This window comes from Gopherus flavomarginatus, chromosome 3, assembly GCF_025201925.1.
Source record: "Gopherus flavomarginatus isolate rGopFla2 chromosome 3, rGopFla2.mat.asm, whole genome shotgun sequence".
In the NCBI taxonomy this organism is placed as follows: Eukaryota; Metazoa; Chordata; order Testudines; family Testudinidae; genus Gopherus; species Gopherus flavomarginatus.
Window position 1 is genome coordinate 78166084 of NC_066619.1, and position 9281 is coordinate 78175364.

Sequence of the window (9281 nt, forward strand, 5' to 3'; positions counted from 1 at the left end):
TCTTTTCAAAGAAGACAAGCTACAATGTTAAAATTACACAAATTAACGTCCCACTTATTGTGTGATTTACAGGTAAGATAATGTGAGAGATCAGGGTGTAGCTTAATGGACCAAAATGGGGTCACTTTGGATCAGATTTCCAAATGTGTTTCACTGTTTGCAACTGTTACTGACTTCAGAGGAGATATGTGACTAACCCATTATGCATTGCTTATTGGCTTTCCACAGCAATTCTATCTGTTAAGAGAATGGAGAGATCAGAAAAATAAATTGAAATAATAAAAGACAAGCACACTCAGAAGTGAAATTCATAGTTTGTGTTAACATCTCTAGTTCTTATCTTCCATTTGGCAATGCCTTGGTTTTCAAATAGAAGGAACGAATTTAGCACTCCAGCTGACATAAACTGTGGTTTTTAAGAAAACAATGAAACCTCCAAAATATCTGAAAGCCAGGAACAGAAATACCTCTAGCTGGGCCTCTCATCTTCCATGTGTCCATAAGAAATAAAAATGCAAAGAGAAAAGGGACACGTGTTCCAGTTGTCTGAGTGTTGAAAGATAATGTCTGAATAAAAGAGTAAGCAAAGTTACTGTGTCTGATGCATGGATTTCTTGAGTCAGATTTGTGGTGAGTGTGTGAACAATCTTGTGAACGTCAAGAAGCTCACAAATATAACATGGTTTATGAAGGATAAATGGACAATTTTTTAAAAATAGAACAGACAGAATATTAAAAATATTTACCCTTCAACAATGACTGCACCATCAACACTTAATGACAGGTCTGAAGTTCTAGAGGTAGAATGCCTTGCATGAATATGTGATGGACAGAGACCTGAAGGACAGTTTTATTGTTATAGGACACTGAGTCCTTAAAGTGATTAAAGTCTCATGACTGATTTGATGCGTGTTAGCTATCTATAACATCTTGTGGCAGCAGGAGACAAGCTGAGCCTTGGTGAAGGATTGTAACAGGTTATGGTGTAAATATTGTCAAGTACTGGGAGAAGGAAATTACGTTTTCTGGACACTGTGGCTTTAGAGGACACCTGCTGTCAATTAGCTTCCAATCCATATTGAGGATATTTGCATTTCATATCTTAGAGACAGCAGGTGCTTTATGTGGTAAATTGAAATTACCCAAGCACTATAAAACCACATGAGATTGCTAAATTACATGGGACTGGGATTTGAGATGTTCAGGATTTCTGATTAAAGGGATCCTATGGATAGTTCTGGCTGAAGTTGATTCTAAAGGCGCAGAGATAATTGGATTATAGAGTATAGTAGGAAAAAGCTGGATGTTGTGGTTGACACCATCGCACACTTAATACATTTTATTCCATGTTCCTAACTCGTCTTGTACAGTATATGTTGTGCCAGCTATAATGCAGTGAGTCAATCACAACATGCTGCTGATCTGCTGCTGTGGAAAGCACTGGGTAGTGGCTCTGGCAGGGTAACCCTGTAGAAAGGACAGCCTGCTATAAATGTCAAACCCCCTCCTCCCCCACAAGGTTTTACGTCTCATGGAAGTGAGCTCATGTAAATTAGTTTTTCACTCTACTACTTCCAGGTCTCAGAGCTATCGATCGCTGTCACAGGGTGGCTATTCCCTTTAAATGAAGCAGGTCCAGTGCCCCTTTCTTCGTAAGTACTGTACAGCTTGGCCAATTAAGGTGGTGAGGCAACACCTGGGGCATAAAGGAGCAAGGAGGAATGAGAGGAGTTCCTGGGTGAAGGCTGAAGGGGAGGTTGCTTGCTGACCTCCCTGAACTAGATCTGGAGAGGGCTGAAGGCAGCAGAGGGAGTTTCCTGCCAACTTCCAAGCTGGAGAGGAATGAAGGTGGGGAAGCAGTGGATGGGTTTACCTGATGGCCTGTATGAGATGAGAGGTTAGCTGACAAGGGAGTATGATGGATACTCCCAATAGATGCTTTGGGAGTTCCTGTTGAGAAGAGTGGGGTTGCACTCCAGCTGGAAGAGCTGGGGATGGCTTTCCTGGTTAAATGACAGGAGAGGTCTGAAGAAGCATCTGGATCTGGTGGAGGAGGCTGGAGTGCGGTATGTGCTATGTTACTGGACTAGAGGATATGAGATTGTCAGGGCTACATGCACTGGGGGTGGGGACTAAACTGTGGCTTGGAACTTTTGTTATGGATAGGTACACTGTGTTTTTATAATAAACTGACCCCCCCAAGGAGAATATTATTGAGGCAAGAAAGATTGTCATGGAGTCCTTAGGGGCCAAGATGGGAAGTGGGATGGTAACTCTTGTGTTAGCGCTCCCAGCTACAAGGGGACACTCGGGGATGAGTAGGAGCCATTTACAGTTTCCCACCCACGGCTCCAGAGCCTGCAGATGTTAACTACCTTATGTTGTCCCCAGTGGAGAAATGCACTGGTTCTGTGACCCCCAGTTGGCTGAAATGTATCCTGCAAGTAGAAAACTGTTACCATTATGTATCCTTCATTGCCATGGTATCTAGGCACCATAACTCATTCATGTGATATATAATTCTCCAGGCCTCTGATAGACTGCCATCAGCATTTAAAATAGTTAGCCAAGATAGAAGAGGAAGAATTTGTGCACCCTCTGCTTCCAGTTATTAGGATTCTGCAAAGCATTCAGGTTTCTTTGTTTGCCAGTCTAAGTGAGGCTCTCTTGCCTATGAATGGATATCTTTTGAGAGGTTGCCCCCCACAAATCTCATTTATGGAGCAGGCAGAGGAGGCATCTTTAGAGCAGACTGCTCTTTCATCTTTTGCTTGAACTTTGAAACAGAGGACTCACGCGGACACATCCACTTCAGTCTGCAGATCCTTTCAAATACTTCCCTGACAGACTGACGTTCATTCAGTCATGGAAGAGCCTACTTCTTGTTGGGGATATTATGGGGACAAATAGCTAAACTGCTACATGTGGCAAGGGTAAGAGTAACAGGGATACCACACAGTGCCTCACTTGGCAGAGATCGGTAACCTGAGTTAGCCTTAAGCTTACACAAAGTAAACAGTCTCACTCCTGTCTGCCCATCCTTTTGATCCTATGCAAGCTCTATATCTCTCAAGCCATTTCTGTCTTCCTATCTGGTAGAAGGGCTGGAGGAGGAAACAACTTACTTGACTCCATCACACATCAACAATGGAGCCAGAAAGGAAGAGAACTAATGGTCTGGTTATCAATCTCTCCATCCTCCTCCCCTGCCCCAACTACATCATTCCCCTTAGGGTTTAGGGTTGCCCATGAGCTTCATGGGAGATTGAAGCCAGAGATCTTCTGCATTAGATCTTCCACAAGTTGTTTGTTTGTGACTTCTTGTGACCTCTATTCAGCTTTCCAAGCTTCATCAGGACTGAAGTTGCATTGTTGAAGGTTAAATGTGTGAGTCCAAAAGGGCTTATGCAACTGCAAGCGGTAATGAGGGATGTTGTTACGGTCCTGGTGGCTGGGAAGATGTTCATTTTCCGCAATTCTCTGGAATTCCGGAAGGGTTGTGGTATTGCGGCGAATGGATGTGGGAGCAGTGTGTGACAGCATTGGCAGCCAAGGTATTGGGGGTCGACTTAAGGGTTTCAGTGGAGCACCGCATTGTAGTGTTCAGCTGGACATCAATAAGTCAACAAAACATAAAGTTCAAGTTAGCCCCTGTGAAGTGAACACAATTCATTGGGGCATATTTGGATTCATTGGCAGGCAGGGCCTTCCTTTCCACAGATTCATAACTTTGTTGAATATGATCAGGACAGTTCAAGGACGCCTCCATGCTAAAGTAAGGAACTGCTTGCTGGGGACTACGGCAGCTTGCACCTTTGTGACCAAGCATGCAAGATTACTCCTCCACTGCTTTCAGGGCTGGCTCAGGAGGACTTGTTCCTCAACCAGGAACAGCTTGAACAAACCAATTACAGTTCCCCTGCAGATGAAGAACTTCCTGGATTGGTGGAAAGATCAGCACAATATCTGTGGCAGCATTCCTTTCATCCACACAGCTACAGTAATAAACGAGAATGCACACATCATTGTTAGGGCGGAGCACACCTCAACACACTCACAACTTAGGGCAGATGCAATTTTGGAAATCACCTAGATGCTTTGTCTCCTTTGCAGAAAGATCAAAGGGGTCCACTGTGTCTTCACAGAGACCGACAAGATGGATCTCTGGGTATATTACTGCTTGTGGTGATGCTGTTGGTGCTTTGTGCACCCCAAAGAATTACAGCACCCTCTACAGGTCACAAGCAACTTCCACAGATCTACTCATAAACTTTCCAGTTTCTGAGGTATGTAGAGCTGCTCCATGGCCCTCACTGCATACCTTTTCTAAACGCTATGCCTTGCTCGATGCAACCAGACCTGATGCAGCACTTGGTTCTGCTGTACAGTCTCTTCAGTATTGGACTTATTCTGAAGCTTCCTCCTCCCTATGAGGATCCTGCTTGGGAGTCACCTAAGCGGAGCACGCGCAGAGACACCTCTCTAAGAAGACAAGGTTACTCACCTTTTGCAGTAACTGTGGTTCTTTGAGATGTGCCCTTATGGGTGCTCAGCTACTCATCCTCCTTCCCCTCCACTTTGGGCTGTTCTTGTTGGATGTTCAGCTAGAGAAGGAACTGAACCTATGCAAAACCTATGTACACTCAGAGGATGGCACCAGGTTATACAGAGTGCATGCATGGGCTGAACAGACACTGCTATGGAAAATCTTCAATCAAGGGTTCAAGAAGTGCACATGCACCTGAAGTAGAGCACCCAGGTGGGACACATCTCGAAGAACCACAGTTACTGCACAAGGTGAGTAACCTTTTATTTTTATACTGCAGCCTATCACCAGAGTATCTGAGGCTAAGTCTACACTGGAGCTGAGGGGGTGATTCCCAGCATGCGTATATCACACCTTCAGGGTATCGGAATCTGTAGTCTCCCACCCTCTGTAGCTCATTCCAGAAATGCCCAATCAGATCTCAAGTCTCCAACCATCACCTATCTGTGGGCAGGATCCTTGTTCCACTCCCTTCTGCCTGGGGTTATTAAGGCTGCACAGCTCCCTGCCTACACTGCAACATCCCTAGCAAGCCAGTCTGCCTACAGTCCAGTACCTGTGCTTTGCTTTTCTCTCTGAGGGCTATAAAGAGTGTATTGTCTGCAGTTACAAGGTACCACACAGCTCGTTCTAAGCAAGCACATTTATTCTTGAGGTAAAAACATTAAAGAAAAAATATACAAAACAAAAACTCCTAAACTCATGCTAAAGCTAACCGTAGGTCACCCATCAATTTTGTGGGGCCCTAGAAAGTTAAATTCTTTCCAACCCTTCTGCAAGTGTTGGGACCCCCTTGGGCAGAAGGTGCTTTCCATTTGCTGGATCAGAAGGAAGGCTCTAACTCAATTAAAATTCACTCAAAAGCCCTTTTTAAGCCAAAAGCCCTTTCTTGTCTGTTTGTCTCTGGAAAACCCAGTTTCAGTCTTTACATGCAAGGCTTCCCAAGAAGTGATACCTCTCTGGAGGTGTTCACTGAGTGATTCACCTTAATCACCTCTCACTGTTTTTGGTTCCTGAAGGAGTTTTGGTAACCCTCCCCCATGTTGTTGCATACAATCCCTGGCCTACAGTGATATATAAACTTTGTACAATATGGTTCTCAAAGGTGTTGCATAGGATTGCAATATCTGTCACCATGTAGATGTGCCCATGCTAGCTCTGCTTGAGGTAGCATGCTAAAAATAGCAGTGTAGCTGGGGCAGCACTGCCTGGACCCTGGGGTATGTACTTAGGCAGCTAGCCCAAGCTGCTGCCTGTGTAACCCTGGCTATGCTGCTATTTTTAGTATGCCAGCTCAAGCAGAGCTAGCATAGGAACATGTACGTGAGCTGGGAATCACACCCCAGTGTCAAGTGTAGACATACCCTTAGTGTTTCCCATATAAAATCCAACAGCAGTATCCAACAATCCTTGTTGACTTCATTTAATCTCTGTCTCTCCTGCCTTTCAGGTATTAAAAACTCTGCTAGGAATATTTTGTTTTAGTTGGTTAGCTGATTTGTTACAGCTGTTTTGAGGGATTTGGTGGGTGGGACTGCTTGGGTAGATGTGGAGTGACAATGTTATGAGTGTGGTGTTGAACATCAGCAAAGCAGCTTGGTTATAACGTTATTTCTTTGTCTTTAAATCTGTACACTAAAGAAAAAATGTTGGTTGAGTAGGTTACTGATAAATGAAATACACAAGATCCAGCATAATCAGTTTGTGAGGGTCTAAAACAAAGAACTGTGTAAGACAAGTTAGAAAGGCAAAGAAAGTATTAGTTTAAATTTAATATTCATTCCACTGAAGCTGTCACTCAAAAACTATCTTGTACCATCAAGTCTGACATAAGATCAATGGCACAACAAAGTATGAATGACAGCATAACAATACAAATATTCCAGCATCCGTATATCTGTAGCACTAGTAACTGGCTTGAAATGTGCTCATTAAAAGATGTTTCATAGCATGTTTCATACCTTTCAGGCAAAGTAATTTCAGAATACAGCAAAGCAGCAGAGTTGAAAATAAACTGAAAATGTCAGCACATTATGTGTTGAATGTAAATTAATGTGTTAGTGAAGAGATTAGTGCTGGTGCAGTTTTTGTCTGATTGTAGAATAAGACTCAGCTGTTACTACCCTTGCAAACTGGCAGTGTTTCTTAACCCTTTAAAAACCTATTTGACTGAAATTTGACAAACAGAATCACTACAGCATAGTCAGTGAATCAACAGTATTAAATACGTTTTACTGCAAGGCTTAAATGTCTATCATTCAGCTACTTCCAAATGACAAAATATAATAAGAATAATCTCTCTACTTTTTGGTGCAGTTACTATAGTAAGTTTTGAATGAGATATAGAAAGGCTATTCTAGCTGCTGATCAAATGTGTCCAACCAACACCTGTTCTAAGTTATAGCTACTGTACAAAAGCTATGCCTAGATCACAATATACTCTTAAAAATGCATTTTGAAACATACAGGATTGTAAGTACACAGTTGTGCATGAAAATAGAATGTTTTCACATGTGCAGTGTATGGGTTCTAACCAAAGTCCTGTCTTACCAAAAGAAAAAAAAAAGTCTAAGTCAAGATTGCTCAAGAGCAACAGCTATCAACACAAACCCTTGGAAATTCCCATTTAAGTTCATCGTCCCATGCTACATAATATTGCTTTCATATCACTTTCTCAAATATACAGATACTAGTCCTGGAGGATTCTGTGCCATGGTGCACATGCAGAATTCATGTCTTGCTCTGACATTTTTTTTTCTCTGCAGAAAATACATTGTCAGAGAGGTGCTGCAGTTATGCCTTTTGCCCACTAGGGCTTCTGTGGCACCAGAACAGAAAGCAACTGCTCCTGCTCCTGATCCAGCTGCAGATAGGGAAGAGAAGAGGCTGTGTCCCTCATAGCGCCCTGCCCATGGGGTCAGGTCAAGAGGCATGGAATATGGGGGGATGGACAGCATGCGGCACATGGGGGCCACTGGGGGTTCAGAAGGGCTAGTGGGGAGGACAAACTGGGGGAGGAGCTGAATGTGAGTGAAGGGTACAGGAACACATGGGGATGGGGGAGGGAGAAGAGTGGCTGAGTGGAAGTGCAGGGACATGTGAGGATGGGGAAGGAGTGCGGGGACAGGTAGGGGAGGGAGGCTGAGTGGGGCTACAGGGCCACATGAGAGACGGGGTAGGTGAGTGAGGGTGTTGAGCCACAGGGGATGGGGCATGGTGTGGATGAATGAAGGTACAGGGCCACATGGGGATGGAGGGAGATGAAGTGGCTGAGTGGGGGGTACAGGAATGCCTGGAGTTGCAGGGACACATGGGGATGGGTAATATGTGCCTGACTGATAGGGAGAGGCTAGGGGTCAGTCAGGGTCTGCATGGGGGAAGCTTCCTAACAATCTCTCCTCACACCGAACCCCCTCCTTCCATACTTCTCCCACCCGCATCCAACCACCCTCCAAGTTCACACCCAGGCTCTTCCCAGCAATTACTTCCCTCTCCCTCAGCTCCTCTGTTACCCTTGACTCCCCCAAGCCTTTGCACAGCTTCTGAGGGGAGGGCGAGAAATACAATTCTGTATTGTAGTTTAAGTGAATTATTACTCAAAGTTCTGAATTAATATACCTATTAAAGAATCTATTTGTCAAAAAACATTTCCTGAATCTTTTTTGTTGTTCATATTGTTACAGACATACTGGCAGACAGGTATTTCGAAATAAATTACCAAAATAATTAAAACTGGTGTGATTATATTGTGTTATTTTGACAAAATATGCAGAATTTTAAAATGTATACACAGAATTTTTAATTTTTTGGCACAGAATTCCCCCAGGAATAAAATTCCCATCAACCACCAACAGCATAACTACTAACTCCATCACACTTGACAGCAAACACACAACTTTAACTCTAACCAAATACCACATTGAAAAACCCACTTACAACTAGGAGAAAAATAAGGTAAGTTTGCCATATGGCACATCACCTTTTTAAACTAAGATTGTCATAATATTTTTTCCCAGATCTGGACCTTAGCGTCCAAAATATGGGTGTTAGCATGAAAACCTCCAAGCTTAGTTACCAGCTTGGACCTGATAACGCTGCCACCAGCCAGAGATTATACAGTGAATAGCTCACTGTGGTCTCCCCAAAACCTTCCCTGGGGGACCCCTAGACTCAGATGCCTTGAGTCCTAAAACAAAGGGAAATAACCCCCTCCCCTTGTTTCCTGGTTACTTCCTCCCAGGCTCCCCTCCCTGGACAACCCTAGGAGATTCCCTGCTTCCAGTCCTGGAAACACAAGTACCAAGAGAGCTAATCTCTCTCCCCCCCTCACCCAGAGGGTATGCAAAGTCAGGCTTAGTAAATCTAACACAAAGAGATTTTCCCCCGACTTCTTCCTCCCACCAATTTCCGGGTGAGCTGCAGACTCAATTCCCTGGAGTCCCCATTAAAGAAAAACTCCAACAGGTCTTAAAAAGAAAGCTTTATATAAAAAAAAGAAAGAAAAAGACATTAAAAATAGTCTCTCTGTATTAAGGTGACAAATACAGGGTCATTTGCTTAAAAGAAAAAAATGAATAAACAGCCTTATCCAAAAAGAATACAATTTAAACATTCCAGCAACTACACACATGTAAATACAAAAAAACAGTATAATCCTATTGTCTTACTATCCTTGTACTTACAACTTGGAAACAGAAGATTAGAAAGCTGGAGATGGAGAGAGATCACTCTCAGA